The following is a 16,506-nucleotide window of genomic DNA, read 5'->3' on the forward strand; positions in this document are numbered from 1 at the left end:
GGTTTTAGTTCATTTTGCCATCACCCCAGAATGTTCTTTTGCCTCAAAAGAAATGTGACTCTCAGGATGAAGAGAAAGCTCAGTGGTTAAGAGCACTCTTCCGGAGGTCCTGAGTTCAAATCCCAGCAACCACATGGTGGCTCACGAGAATCTATAATGAGATCTGACGCCCTCTTCTGGAGTGCCTGAAGACAGCTACCATGTATTTACATATAATAAATAAATCTCTAAAAAAAAAAAAAAGAAATGACTCACATACGTGCATCTTTCACATGAATACTGTACTGCTTGTGGATTTGTGTGTGTGTCCTCACACATGCATGTGCGACAAGTTAAAATATGCAGGCACTGAGACTCAGTAAATGACACAAACATACACACATACATATTGACATACATAAGAAACCATATTGATAATTATAATTTTTTGGAATAAAGATAAGAATGAGGAGACAGATATGTAATAAATAGACGATTTCATACTTTAGAATGGCTATTCTAACTGTATGGAGGTTAAGATGTACAGACTTTAGGTATGGTAAATTTTTGCTCTGTTTATTTGCTGAATTTTAGTAATAAAATTCATTAAAAATAAAATGTTAACATTTTCTAAAAATAGATCAAGTATTTAATGTATACTCTAGAATGTGGGTATATTGTATCACTTAACAATTCCCTCAAATGTCCTATGCATTGAAAACTTTCATGATAAAATGTTGGGGGTAAATTAAGCAGGTGTAACTACTGTGCAGCTTTCTCTATAAAACACCCAAGACTTCATGGTTACAGGGATGGTCAATTTGACACAACCTATAAGCATATGGGAAGAGTCTCAGTTTTTTGGAGGTGCCTAGGCAAGGTTGCATGTTGGGGGCGGGGGGCCTTACTTGTTACCTCATGTGGGAGGACCACTCTGCAGACTCACCACTCATGTGGGAGGACCACTCTGCGGACTCACCACTCCTACAGGCTGGGCTGGGCGGAGTAGGAGTGAAGGAAGCTGGATGAGTAGTGAGCGAGCAGCCTGGGAGCGCCTGCTTATGTGTGGTACATGGATTAGTGCAGAGTTGCTTGAATTTCACTGCTGACTTCCCTTATGATGGACTGAACCTTAGAACTGTCAATAAACCTTTTCTTTCCCTATGTAGCTTCTGGTCAGGATATTTGCCAGACAGGAATGAAACTGGAACAGTTATAATAAAAAAATGACACACAAAGTAACTGTGTATCTTCATTTTCATAAAACAAAAGACCAAGGAGAGACATGTTTCATTTCTTATATTCACTCAAGTAACAATTTTAAATTGAGGGACAGTGTGAAACTACAAGACTTGAGTGTGGAGAATGGAGTCTGAGTCCTAAAGCTTGTATTAAAGGGAAGGGAAGCTCCAACCCCAAGAAAGCTGTTCTTCAGCATCTACACGTGAACCCACACAAACACAATTAAAAATTTTAATGATGAAAGTGATCAAGATTGGTAGGAAGTGTGCTGATGAATGCTTCATATTAAAGCCCAAAGACACATATCATTGAGGCTTAAAGACAGCCATAGTCAGGTTTCAACTAACACCTTAGCAAACAGTGTTTCCAGTCCTCATTTTTCTCCTGTGCTCAAAAGCTACAGAAAACTACTTGCTGTGCATTTATCCACAAGTTTTGAGGCATTAGGCATTTTCCTACCCAATCTGCTCCCTTGGCCTAAGTGCTCCTTTCTCCCCATTTCCCTTTCCAGATAAAATATACCTACACCTCTTCCCCAGATAGAAATCTAAGCTCCCCACTCTGCTCCAGTGCAGTTATCTCCCATCGTCACCAGCACCCACAGATCTCGTCCATGCTGCCTCTGTATGGTTCCACTGCCCCCACGGTGTACTCTTTCTTCCATGGATTCTTGTAAGAGCTCATGAGACAGCCTTCTAACCTCCAGCATCACTCTGTAGAAAGCCCATAGTCAGCACTTTCCAATCACAACGCATCTTGTTTTTTAAACAAGAGCTTTTATTGTTGTTGTTCCTATGTGTCTGCCATGTTTGCTGTGTATATGCTGGTATCTACAGAGGCGGGTATCAGATCCCCCTAGAAATAAGGCTATCGCGGCTCATGTATGTAATCACAGCCCTTGGGAGGTAGAAGCAAGAGGTCCAGGAGATTAAGATTATATTCAGCTACATAGTAAATTTGAGGCTAGCCTCAGGTAAATGAGACCCTGTTTCAGACAGACAAAACCAGAAAAAAAATTATGACCCCATTCATAAATGTATAAACATATAAATGATACACTGAAATGAAACATATGTATGTGTGCATGTGTATGTCTGTGTGTATATATATACGCACGTATATAATAACAAATACTAAATCACTTTTAGTGGTTGTCTGGAAAAGGAAGAATTGAGATCTATACTCCCAGAGTTTTCTGCAGTTAAGATATAGATTTTTTAATTAAAAGTACAGAAATAAAACTGCCTTTCATGCCATTAAGTGTTCAAGGTGAATACTCTACTTGTTTTAAAGTTTTGCTCTTTACTCACTCATATTCATACTGTTACAGAGTCCCAAGTAATGAGGATATACATGGGCCAGCACTCTGAGTTAATTTTGTTTTCAGCAGGTTTTATATAGACTGTTCACAGTAAAAACCTTTAGCAAAAAAAAAAAAAAAAAAAAAAACTGGCTGGTTTTGTGTCAACTTGACACAGGCTGGAGTTATCACAGAGAAGGGAGCTTCAGTTGGGGAAGTGACTCCATGAGATCCAGCTGTGGGGCATTTACTCAATTAGTGATCAAGGGGGGAGGGCCCCTTGTGGGTGGTACAATCTCTGGGCTGTAATCTTGGGTTCTATAAGAAAGCAGGCTGAGCAAGCCAGGGGAAGCAAGCCAGTAACATCCCTCCATGGCCTCTGCATCAGCTCCTGCTTCCTGTCCTGCTTGAGTTCCAGTCCTGACTTCCTTTGGTGATGAACAACAGTGTGGAAGTGTAAACTGAATAAAGCCTTTCCTCCCCAACTTGCTTCTTGGTCATGATGTTTGTGCAGGAAGAGAATCCCTGACTAAGACAAAAGGGTTGATGATGATTGCTCATCTAAACTAAAAACACTAAAGAAATATTAAATGAACGTCAGTGGTTGACAAAGAATATGAACTTAAGCCTAAGTTAGTTTCAGTGTCAAATGTTATTTTCTGGCTGAATTAAATGATTTATAAAGCCTCTATAAGCTTCAATTATCTCATTTCTAAAGTAGAGTAACAGTAACATACCATACAGCTCATTTGAGAATAAAATGTACATAGAGCCCTTCAGGTACCTGTAATGCTCTGGGCACTCACACTTGGGCACCCTGACCATTATTAGCAGAAACAACACTTTGGCAAATTGAGAAAGTAATTTAATAATGAGTTTTAGAACAACAGTAAGCACACTGAAACACTCACTTTATTACATTTTCTCAGCTGCCAAATAACCCTCACAGTCCATGGCATGCTGTGAATTACCATCATTCCTTTAGTCAGATTAAGATCCTGGACTTCCCACTTTTTCATTTCTAGTGAATGGAGGATGAGTCTATGCAACTCTGATAGAGTCTGCCAAACTCAACTCTACTCACTATAGACCTTACAGCCTTATTCCAGCTACAGTGATTATTTCTAAATCTAGGAATTCATGATGGCCTTGAAATTTCTCAGTGAACTATAAATGGCTATTGCTTAGCACATCTCCATAACACTAGAATTCAATTCTAACTTTGGTTTCTTTTTTTTTTAATTCAATATATCTTTATTTACATTTCAAATGATTTCCCCTTTTCAGGCCCCCTCACTCCCCGAAAGTCACATAAGCCCCCTTCCCTCCCCCTGTTCTCCCATCCACCCCTTCCCACTTCCCTGTTCTAGTTTTGCCCTATACTGCTACACTGAGTCTTTCCAGAACCAGGGGCCACTCCTCCGTTCTTCTTGTACCTCATTTGATGTGTGGGTTATGTTTTGGGTATTCCAATTTTCTAGACTAATATCCACTTATTAGTGAGTGCATACCATGTTTGATCTTTTGAGACTGGGTTACCTCACTTAGTATAATGTTCTCCAACTCCATCCATTTGTCTAAGAATTTCATGAATCCATTGTTTCTAATGGCTGAATAGTACTCCATTGTGTATACATACCACATTTTTTTGCATCCATTCTTCTGTTGAGAGATACCTGGGTTCTTTCCAGCTTCTGGCTATTATAAATAGGGCTGCTATGAACACAGTGGAGCACATATCCTTATTACATGCTGGGGAATCCTCTGGGTATATGCCCAGGAGTGGTATAGCAGGATCCTCAGGAAGTGACGTGCCCAGTTTTCTGAGGAACCGCCAGACTGATTTCCAGAGTGGTTGTACCAGTTTGCAATCCCACCAGCTGTGGAGGAGTGTTCCTCTTTCTCCACATCCTCGCCAACACCTGCTGTCTCCTGAATTTTTAATCTTAGCCATTCTGACTGGTGTAAGGTGAAAGCTCAGGGTTGTTTTGGTTCGCATTTCCCTAATGACTAATGAAGTTGAACATTTTTTAAGATGCTTCTCAGCCATCCTAAGTTCTTCAGGTGAAAATTCTTTGTTTAGCTCTATACCCCATTTTTTAATAGGGTTATTTGGTTTTCTGGGGTCTAACTTCTTGAGTTGTTTGTATATATTGGACTAACTTTGGTTTCAATGATTATAAAAATACAGATTATGGAGCCAGGTGTAGCGGGAAATGTGTGTGACCTTGGCAGGAAGGAGGCTGAAAAAGGAGAATCCTAAGTATGAGGCCAGCCTGATTCTGCTTTTGTTTGTTGTTTTTGGAGGGGGGAAAAAAAGCAGATTATAAAGTCTTCAAAAGCAATGAAATTGCTGTTGGTTATTAATGTGAATAAGGTACAAGTACGGCCAGGCAGTGGTGGCGCATGCCTTTAATCCCAACACCTGGGAGGCAAAGGCAGGCAGATTTCTGAGTTCAAGGCCAGCCTGGTCTACAGAATGAGTTCCAGGACACCCAGGGCTACACAGAGAGACCCTATCTCAAAAAAAAAAAAAAAAAAAAAAAAAAAAACTATAATATTTAGTAGCATTGAATACTTAGTCCAACTAAATAAAAAGCCAAACTTCCCATTGTTAAATGCAACTACTAGAAGAAAAGTCTGGTTTTCCTGTTATCCCAAGGAAACTCTTAATTTTCCATGAGTATTTCTTGGACACTGATGATTCCAGAGCAGATATTTATAGTCTGGCAAGTTGCTGTACATTTACCAGCTGCCAGCTTCTACTCAGAACTACTTTATAAATTGGGCAATTCTGTCCTAAAAAGCAAGCCATCTACTACAGCTGGGAAAACACATGTCTCACTCTCTTCCATAGACAGTTTCTCCATTAAGATGAGGAACCTGGCCCTTCAAATGAGGTTCAACATACTTGAGTTCCAAGAATTAGACTAGCTATGATAATTATTATCCAACATCAATTCCTGAAAGATTATCTGAAGATTAGAAAAACGAGACAGCACATACTCAACCAGGTCTAGACCATATCCATCAGCTCATTCCAGGAGCTGTTAAGAGCCACCTCGTAGCAAATAAACTTCCTAGAAGTTACTCATTTAATATTAAAATCTCACTATTATTTTTTAATTTGCTCCATTATAAACCTGCTTTAATATGAAGGTCTCCCCATAAAACTTGCATTGAAACTGAACATTCCATGTGGACAGCCCGCATAGTCAATCCTGAGGCGGGAACATGTACCCCAGCACGAAAACAAAATAGTACCACAAAGAACAAATATGACTGGAGAGAGGAAGGCTGGGGAGTAGGAAGTATGAAATGCTAACGCACTACTCATGGGTCTGCCTGACTATGGAAAAGCACTGTGAAGCACCATGACGTAGAAGAGTCAGCAGCCTGTGATGCTCTCTCTGTTCACACACAGGTAGGGCTTGGAAGTAACAGCAGCACAGGATAACTGAAGATAAGATCTAGCTATATATAAAAATTTCAGCCAAATATAAACTGCTTTACATTCCTGGGGTTTTGCAGTTCCTTGCCCTGTGCTTCTATAAAACATTCAAACAAGATATAATGCTCATTAGTACACTTTTTTTTAAAGTTAACTTTTAAAAATGAGCTTAATACTGGGACTTTTGACAGTAATGTCAACATAGGGGTTTATGACCAGGAGCTGCTTTCAGAGCAGACTACCTGCTGGAATGTGCTGCAAGTGACCAGGCTACTTCAAAACTATGCTACCTTGTATTCTTATATGCTATGAAATACAAAAGTTCTCCTTTAAGTCTATCTTAGAAGCTGAAGTCCGAGTATGCAGTAGTTTTAAAGCTAGAAACTCAGAGATGATCAGAAACACTCTCTCTCTCTCTCTCTCTCTCTCTCTCTCACACACACACACACACACACACACACACACACAGTAGCTCAAGCCAGCTTGAAACTTACTATGTAACTAACCCAGGCTGGTCTCAAACTCACAGCAATCTTCCCGCTTCAGCCTCCTGAAAGCTAGGATTACAGACATGTATGACCCAACCAATAGTTGTTTTCTATTATAGTCATTAACACTGCTTCTCTGGCATATTGCTAGATTCAAAGTTTAAGAACAAACTGTTCTTGCATTTCAGTTGTGAACTGACAAGCACAAGTAACTTTCTTTTTAATTTACAATGTGAAGAGTATCTTTAAGCAAGACCCCAAATCTGTTTCTGGGGAATCTGTTTAAAAGGAATTATATCATTAAAACCTACTGGGGCTGGAGAGGTGGACCAGTTGGAAAGGGCACTTGCAGCTCTGGAAGGAGATGAGCTTGGTTCCTAGCACCCCTGTCGTGGCTTACAACCATCAGTAACTTCAGTTCCAAGGAATTCAAAACCCTCTTCTTGCCTCCAAAGTTACCAAGCACACACATAACACACACACACACACACACACACACACACACACACACACACACACATACAGGCACAACACTTTTACAAGAAATAAAACTGAATCAATGTTTAAAAAAAAAACATATTAAATTCTATTTTTTGCACCGGGTAATGAGCTTTCTTCATCACTTCGAACTTGCTATTTCTAAATTAGCACTTTCCTTTTCCAAATAAAGTCTCACTTCACTCACTGTTTTCTTAACTATTACTGCTCCATTGTATCTTTCAGTTCATATCCAAGGAGTTTTCTTAGGCTGTCCTTTCCCATACTGCACACTTCAAATAGGACCTCCGAGTAAGTACCACAAACACCCAGAACACTCCTGTCACAGCATCAGGCTCACTATAACAATATCTGAGACACAGATCACTGGTGCAGAAGTGCATCACCTATGTCTTATAATTAATTAATACCCAAAGCACATTCAGACACTTGCTAGAATGACAAGCAAGCAAATGGATCATAAGGACCAACAAGAACAACAGATAACCATTATTTTAGTCATTTAAAGCGTTTAAAATTAGAAATAGCTTCCCAAAAAAGTGCTAGTTAATATGCTTCCCAAAGTCCATTTAAAACTCAAAAAGAACTTAGAGGTGGGGGGCATTCTAAAGTCACAAGGGCACTGTCCACATGAATGGATTTATGCCATTATTTTAGGAGTATACTAAGTTGTGACTGTAGTAGCTTCATGACAAAAGAGATCTACTCCCTTAAATCCCAGCAGAGGCAAGCAGATCTGAGTTCGAGGCCAGCTTGGTTTCCAGACTCAGTTCCAGGACAGCCAGGGATACACAAAGAAACCCTGTCTCAAAAAAAGAAAAAGGGGGAGCAGCTGGGATGGAATTCTTCCCGCCCGCCACCATTTGCACTGGGGAGCTGGGGAAACTCCAGAGTCTTCTGTGCATAGCCCACCAGGACAGAGAGATCTCCCAGCAGTGCTTTTACTTTTGAACTCAGAGGAGTAAGGACACAGGCTTACAGGCCCACAGGAGGAAAAAACTCCAGCCAGAGATAATACCAACTAGCACCAGATGATGAAAGGCAAGCACAAGAACCCTACTAACAGAAACCAAGGCTACATGGCAACATCAAAACCCAGTTCTCCCACCACTGTAAGTCCCGGATACCCCAACACATTGGAAAAGCAAGAGTTGGATTTAAAATCATATCTCATGATGATGATAGAGGGCTTCAAGAAAGACTTAAATAACTCCCTTAAAGAAATACAGGAGAACATCAGTCAATAGGTAAAAGCCCTTAAAGAGGAAACACAAAAATCTCTTAAAGAAATTACAGGAGATCATGGGTCAACAGGCAAAAGCCCTTAAAGAAGAAACACAAAAATCCCTTAAAGAATTACAGGAAAACACAATCAAGTGAAGGAACTGAACAAAAACATCCAGGATCTAAAAGTGGAAGTAGAAACAATAAAGAAATCACAAAGTGAGACATCTCTGGAGCTAGAAAACCTTGGAAAGAATTCAGGAGTCATAGATGCAAGCATCAGCAACAGAATACAGAGATAGAAGAAAGAACCTCAGGTGCTCAAGATACCATAGAACACATTGATTCAACAGTCAAAGAAAATGCAAAATGCATAAAGTTGGTAACTCAAAACATCCAGGAACTCCAGGACACAATGAGAAGACCAAACCTAAGGATTATAGGTATAGATGAGAGTGAGGATTTACATCTTAAAGGCCCAGTGAATATCTTCAACAAAATTGTAGAAGACAACTTCCCTAACCTAGAGAAAGAGATGCCCATGAACACACAAGAAGCCTTCAGAACTCCAAACAGACTGGACCAGAACAGACAATCCTCCCAAAACATAATAATCAAAACACCAAATTCACTAAACAAAGAAAGAATATTAAAAGCAGTAAGGGGAAAAGGGCAAGTAACTTAAAAGGGCAGACCTATCAGAATCACACCAGACTTCTCACCAGAGACAATGAAAGCTAGAAGATCCTGGGCAGACCTCATACAGACCCTAAGAGAACACAAATGACAGCCCAGGCTACTATAACCAGCAAAACTCTCAATCATCATAGATGGAGAAACCAACACAATATTCCATGATAAAACCAAATTTGCACAAATCCAGCCCTACAAAGAATAATTGATGGAAAATGCCAACACAAGGAGGGAAACTACACCCTAGAAGAAGCAAGAAAGTAATCTTCTTCCAACAAACCCAAAAGAAGATACCCACACAAACATAAAAATAACATCAAAAATAACAGGAAGCAACAAGCACTATTCCTTAATATCTCTTAACAACAATAAAAAGACTAACAAAATATTTCTCATGTAAAGCTTCAATTTTATCAGAAAATGTTGTAATTCCCCTTTTAATTAATTTAGTAATTTCTCTTATGTCTGCCATTTTATCTGCATTACTTTTCATGATAATTTTCAATTTTAATGTCTTTCTATATACTTCCTCCATTTTATCAGAAATGTTTCCAATGTAAATCTTTGATTTTATCACAAATGTTTCTAATTCCACCTTCAATTAGTTTTTACATCAACCATTTTTTATATAAAATTTTCCATTAAATAGTCAATTTTAACATGTTTGTCTAATTCTTGAATTTTACCAGAAATATTTTCCATGTAAATCTTCAATGTTATCTGAAAATGTTTATAATTCTACCTTCAATCAACTTAGAATTATCTTTATGCCTATCATTTTATCTATATAATTTCCATGATAATCTTTAATTTTAACATGTTTTTCTATATATTTCTACAATTTTATCAGAAATATTTTCCATGTAAATCTTCAAATTTATCAGAAAATGTTTGTAATTCCACTTTTAATCAACTTAGGAACACTTTTATGCCTACCACTATTATATCTAAATAACATTTTCCATGATAATCTTCAATTCTAACATGTTCTTCTACATTTTTCTACAATTTTATCAGAAATATTTTCCACGTAAATCTTCAATTCTATTATGTTTCTATCTCATATTTCAATTAATTCAGCAATGTTTTATGTGTCTACCACTTTATTCATTAATTTTCCATGAAAATTGTCAATTTTAACATGTTTATCTGAAATATTTTCCATGTAAATCTTTAATTTTATCATAAAGTGTTTTTTACTTGCCTTTACTTCCCTTTTCAATAAATAAAAAAAAATTAATTAAAAAAAAAACAAAAAAAAGGAAAAGGAAAAGAAATGCACTCCCCAGCACCCCTGCTGCTCTTTGGCTGAAGAGTGGCTCACAGCAAGAAGGACTTCACTGGGTAGACCTGTCTCCCAGTAACCCTGCTCTTCTCAGTCTTCAGAATGGCAAGAATTGTTCTGAGTAAATTATCTAATGTCAAGTATTCTATTACAGCAGCAAAAAATAACTGCAACAAAAATAATCAGCAATTTTATATTAAATGTCAGTGGTAAAAAATTTATTTATACAGCTCTTTTGCCATGGGCATAGAATACTTTACTAACAGTTTAATTAGTGTTGCTTTAAAAACCGTACAGTAGGAAAAAGAAAGCATCTCCAACAAATGGGGCTGGTGTAACTGGCAGTCTGCACGCATGTAGAACGAAAACTGATCCATATTTATCACCTTGTACACAGCTCAAGTCCAAATAGATCAAGGACCTCCACATAAATCCAGATACATTGAATGTAATAGAAAAGAAAGTGGGAAATAGCCTCGAACACATTGGCACAGGGGAAATTTTCCTGAACAGAATACCAATGGCTCAGGCTCTAAGATCAACAATTGACAAATGTGACCTCATGAAACTCAAAAGCTTCTGTAAGGCAAAGGATACAGTCAATAGGACAAAACAGCAACCTACAGATTAGGAAAAGATCTTCACTAACCCTATATCTGATAGAGGGCTAATATCCAATATATACAAAGAACTCAATAAGTAAGACTACAAAAACCCAAATAACCCAATTAAAAAATAGAGATAAACAGAGAATTCTCAGCAGAGCAATCTCATAAGGCTGAGAGGCACTTAAAGAAATGTTCAATATCCTTAATCATCAGAACAACCCTGAGATTCCATGTTACACCAATCAGAATGGCTAAGATCAAAAATTCAAAGATGCGGAGAAAGAGGAACACTTCTCCATTGCTGGTGGGATTGCAAGTTTGCCTCGACCACCCTCGCCAGGAAGGAAGGACTCAACACCGAGGATCTTCTTCAAGCAGTTTATTCAAGAGACCTTTACAGACTTGTAGCTAATGGCCGAAGACCCCAGGGAGAGCTGGGGTGGCCCCTATATACTAACCCCAAACTAATCAATCTTTGCCGCAAGGGTAGTGTGGATAGGTCATTGTTATGCAGAAGGCGCAAAACTCAGCAAGCTACTCCAAATAAGGAGCTATTTTTCTCAGGGAGCGCTCGCCATCAGGAAGGGGGAAGGTGGAAGTCAGTGCCATCTTTAAGGCGCAGCATGTCTCGGCTCCCAACACAAGCTGATACAACCACTCTGGAAATCAATCTGGCAGTTCCACAAAAAACTGGAAATAGCTCTACCTGAAGACCCACCTATATAGATAGCACTCCTGGGAATATACATAAAGTTGTTCCACCAGACCACAAGGACATGTGCTCTACTATGTTCATAGCAGCCTTATTTGTAATAGCTAGAAGCTAGAAACAACCCAGATGTCTGTTAACTGAAGAATGGATACACAAAATGTGGTTCATTTACACAATGGAATACTATTCAGCTATTAAGAAAGAGGACATCATGAATTTTGCAGGCAAATGGATAGAACTAGAAAGTATCACCCTGAGTGAGGTAAGCCGGATCCAAAAGGACAAGTGTAGTATGTACTCACTGATAAGTAGATATTAGCCAAAGAGTTCATAATACCCAGCATACAACTCACTGACTGCAGGAAGCTTAACAAGAAGGAAGGCCCAAGTGTGGATACCTAAAACCCACTTAGAAGGGGCACAAAATAATCACGGGTGGCAAGAAACTGGGAAAAGGAGGGGCAGTATCAAGCATGGAGAGAGACAGGAGGGACGCCCAGAGGAATAGGAGAATGAATCAAAATATGCAGCAGTGGGGGTTAGGGAGCAGGGAGAACCTCTAGTAAAGTCCCAGAGACCTGGGATGTGAGAGGCCACCAGTTGGGCTTAGCCAAAATGCCCAACTGTGGGGAGACAGAACCTGAAAAGACCACCTCCAGTAGATAAACATGGACCTAAGTTGAGGCAGGGGAGTCACCCACCCACCTACCAAGTTTTTAACCTAGGATTGTTCCTGCCTAAAAGAAATGTAGGGACAAAAATGGAGCAGAGACTGAAAGAAAGGCCCACCTTGGGATCCACCCCATGCGTGCACACCAAATCCTGACACTATACTGAGGCCATACTGTGGTGTGCATGCAGACAGGAGCCTAGCATGGCTGTCCTCAGAGAGCCTCTACAAGCAACTGACTAAGACAAATGCAGGTACTTACAGCCAACCACTTTTTTGAGGTCACTCAAGGACCAATAATGGAAGAGTTAGAGGAAGGACTGAAGGAGCTGAAGTGGGTTACAACCAGGACCCCCCCAGAGACTAAGTCAAAAACCAAGGAGCATATATGGGCTGGTGCATGGTCGTTGGCACACGTGTAGCAGACTGCCTTGTATGACCTCAGTGGGGAAGGATGCACTTAATCCTATGGAAACTGGATGCCCTGGGAAAAAGGGATACTAATAGAGGTGAGCGGGCAGGTGGTGGAGTTCCCTCAGTGGTGAAGGAGTATGGTGAAGGAATCGGGGAGGGGAGACCGGTAAGGGGGGCGACTTTTGGAATGTAAATAAATGAAATAATTTGATAAAGATTAAAATAACAATTAGGGGCTGAACATATGGCTTGGCAGTTAAGAGCACTTATTCCTCTTCCAAGAGACTCTAGTTCAGTTCCCAATACCCACATGGTGGCTCACAACTACCTATAACTACATTTACAAGGGATCCAATGCTTTTTTCTGACCTCTGCAGGCACCAGGCATAACAGATAAAATAAAAATAAAATATTAAATAAACCCACATATTTAATGGACATATAGAACTGACCCAGCTAAAGGCATGATGGTGGTGGGGAATTAGGAATACTGATAATTGACTATGTAACTGTTCAAAATTTACTTGCTGCTTGGGAACAACGCAATCTATGTGCAATTAGGCATGCCACAAAGGATCAGACTAAATAGTTATGATAAAATATTATCAAATAATGTGCAGAAACTGAGCTGATTTAATAAAGTTTATTTTGACATGAGTTCACACTTATTCTAATTCCCTATAAAAGAAGAGGAATATATTCCAAACTTTCCAACAAACAACCTAAAGCCATTTTCTAATTGCACTAAGCCATTGCACTTTGATGTCTAAAGCAAGACAGGCACTACCCTGAACTTACTGAAGTATGGTGTTCACACCCTTTAAGAATTTGATTCTCATGTTGGCTTCTTCCCATTTGTAGCAGCTATCAGCTGGCATAGTATCCAAATCCTAATCCAAATGCTCAAAGCAATTCACATGCATCTCTAAGCAACAGCTGTGTAATCTTTATAGTATGTCTAAAAATATCGCTTAAAACATTAAATGAGTTTCATCTAACATTTAGAAATATGACTGAACGAAACACAGTCAACCCAATTCATGTTAACAGAAACATTTAGCAGAAGGCAACATTCAAAATGACGAGTAATCTAATTCATAAAAAGTAAAAATGTTTATAGGCTGTACTTTTATCTCAGGAGCATCCTCTTTTCCTGAGGATCCACAATACCTTTAACTGTAAGGTTGGGAGTTTTGTTTGTTTGTTCCCTCGTGCTGGGAACTGAAAGCCCCTTGCATGCACGCTAAGCGCCCATCTTACTACTGAGCTTTACCCTAGCTTTAAGCCTTATTTTTTCCTTACCACTTGAGAAGTTATCTTTTGTGTAAAAGTTTAGAATGCAGAGTTCCTGACTATCTTGACTTAATCATATGCCCTTCCACAACTTCTGCGGTTGAGAACCCTCTCAAGCTCATTTGTCTTTCCTTGGCTGACCTACCTCATTAGCCAGGAAAGCTGAAAAAGCCCCTCTTCTTTAGAACTCTGTCCTGAACATCTTACCACCGTTGTGACAAGACAGCCGTGCCAAAGACAATGTACATCTTTAAAAACCCAATTTTCAGATACCCCATCTCACAGGACTGATTCTTCTATCAACTGGACCTGGAGCTTGCAAGGCAAAGTTTCACCCTGAGTTTGGCCCTTTCTGGTCTTCAAGTTCCTAGTTTCTAATGCAAAATGGTCCTGAAATACACAAGGTTCCTTACAGGACCAAGAAGGACACATGCAGCTAAGACAGCAGCAAAACTGACAAGGTATATATGTAAATGTATCACTAGCACCAAAGCATGTATTTTTCCCCTAATTTAACTCTATCCAAACAAAACTCAAATTATATAATAAAAAAAGTTGAGTATTTATAAAACATCCAGAGTAAGGTAACTATACTGTAAGTATGTAGGGGAAGGTTCATGTTGCTTACACTTAAGGAAAAATATTATAAGGGCCTAATTTTCACAGATAAATACAGAAAATCAGTTGGTAGTGTTTGCCAAGCATTCCCAAGCACTAGGTCAATCACCTAAGCATGGGAGCACATATCTATAACCTCAATGAACAGGAGATGAAGGCAGATAGATCATAAATTCAGAGTCATTCTTGGCTACATATAGAGTTTGAGACCAGCCTGGATATATGAGAGCTTGATCACAAAAATAAACAAACAAACAAACAAACAAACAACAAGTAAAAAGAAAAAGTAAAAACAAAAAGATGGGGGCTAGAGAGATAGCTCAGTGGTTAAGAGCACTGACTGCTCTTCCATACGTCCTTGAGTTCAATTCCCAGCAACCACATCATGGCTCACAACCATATGGTGGCTCACAACAGTCTGTAATGAGATCTGGTTCCCTCTTCTAGTACATCTGAAGAAAGCTACATTGTACTCCCATACATAAAATAAATAATAAATAATTATTTAAAAAATGTGTATATGATTCTATGTGACTACATCAATTTCTCTATAATAATCTTACAACATTCCTAAAGATGTAAAATGTTTCAAAAACAATAAATTTAAGAGTCTCTAACAAAGACACTACATACTGATAAAATGAGACAACCTATTCATCACAAATATAACTATAGCGGGCAGGGCAGTGGTGGTGCACGCCTTAAATACCAACACTTGGGAGGCAGAGGTAGGCAGATTTCTGGGTTCAAGGCCAGCCTGGTCTACAGAGTGAGTTCCAGGACAGCCAGGGATACACAGAGAAACCCCGTCTCTAACCCTCACACACAAAAAGAAAATATAATTACCTTTATATTAATATAATCTGCTTAGAATTATTGATAGACCAACACAAATTAAAAGCGAAAGTACCGAGGCTTGAACAATAATATTAAAGACTCAAAAATATAGCCAGGCATGGTGACTCATGCCTGAAATTCCAATCCTCCAGAGGCTAAAACAGGAAGACTATCTAGTTCAAAGCTAGCCTAGGCTATTTTGAGTTCAAGGTCAAATAGCCAGGAATACAAAAGGAAAACCTTCCTCACACTCTCACTCTAATTTCAAAAAAAAGAAAAAGGGAAGGAAGAAGGGAGGAGTGGCAGAGAGGGGAGGCAGGGATCTCACCTAATCTCGGAACTAACTCAAGAGACTGAGGCAGGAAGATCTTTGTGATTTCCAAACTAGCCAGGTAAACACAGTGAAGAAAAAAATGGAGGAAGGGACACACAAGCCAGGTGTGGTGGCACAAGTGTTTAACTCCAACACTTGCTGAGTCAGAAGTAGGCGGATCTCTTTGAGTTCAAGAACATTCTACATAGGGAATCCCAGGACCTGTAGGGTTACAAAAGAAAGATCCTGTCTCAATAAAAAATGAAGAATGACAAAATAGTCTAAATTTTAAAACAAACAAACAAATAAATACAAAGGAAAGTCAAAGAAACAAAAAAGGAAATAATAAAAGAGCAGAAAGAAATCTAGACCAAAGAAACAAGTGAGGTTAAAAAAACAAACGTCCTGGAAAGGATCATGTCAGCAGTGTAGGAGAATACCAGGACAGGGAAGCGGGAGGGGGTTGATTGGGGAACAGGGAGTAGGGAGATGGCTTATGGGACTTTGGGGGGGTAGGGGACAGGAAAGGGGAAATCATTTGAAATGTAAATAAATATATCCAATAAAAAAGAAAAAACAAAGAAAGCAAAACTAAACACCTGCTTCTTGGAAAATAATCTAGATAAAACTTCATAAAGATTTATCAAGGAAGACCAAAAAGAAGTACTTTAGTGTTTTAACTAAACACTAGGGACTCTGTTTTTCAATCAAGATTTATTTTATCCATTTAAGTGTTTTTGCCTGCATGTATGTGTAGGCACCGTGTTCACACAATGTCTGCAGAAACAGGAGTGTGTCAGATCCCCTTGAAATGGTGTTACACATGGTAGTGAGTCACAATGTGGATGCTGAGAATTGAACCTGGGTCCTCTGGAAGAGCA

At 39.1% G+C, this 16,506-nt stretch overlaps 1 protein-coding gene across 4 annotated transcripts in view; it reads right to left on the bottom strand.

The window, feature by feature from the left end:
• Enah (ENAH actin regulator) overlaps positions 1–16,506 on the bottom strand; it is a 122,494-nt gene that overhangs the window by 69,173 nt on the left and 36,815 nt on the right. The window lies entirely within an intron of this gene.

Source organism: Apodemus sylvaticus, chromosome 12 (assembly GCF_947179515.1).
Source record: "Apodemus sylvaticus chromosome 12, mApoSyl1.1, whole genome shotgun sequence".
Lineage (NCBI taxonomy): Eukaryota > Metazoa > Chordata > Mammalia > Rodentia > Muridae > Apodemus > Apodemus sylvaticus.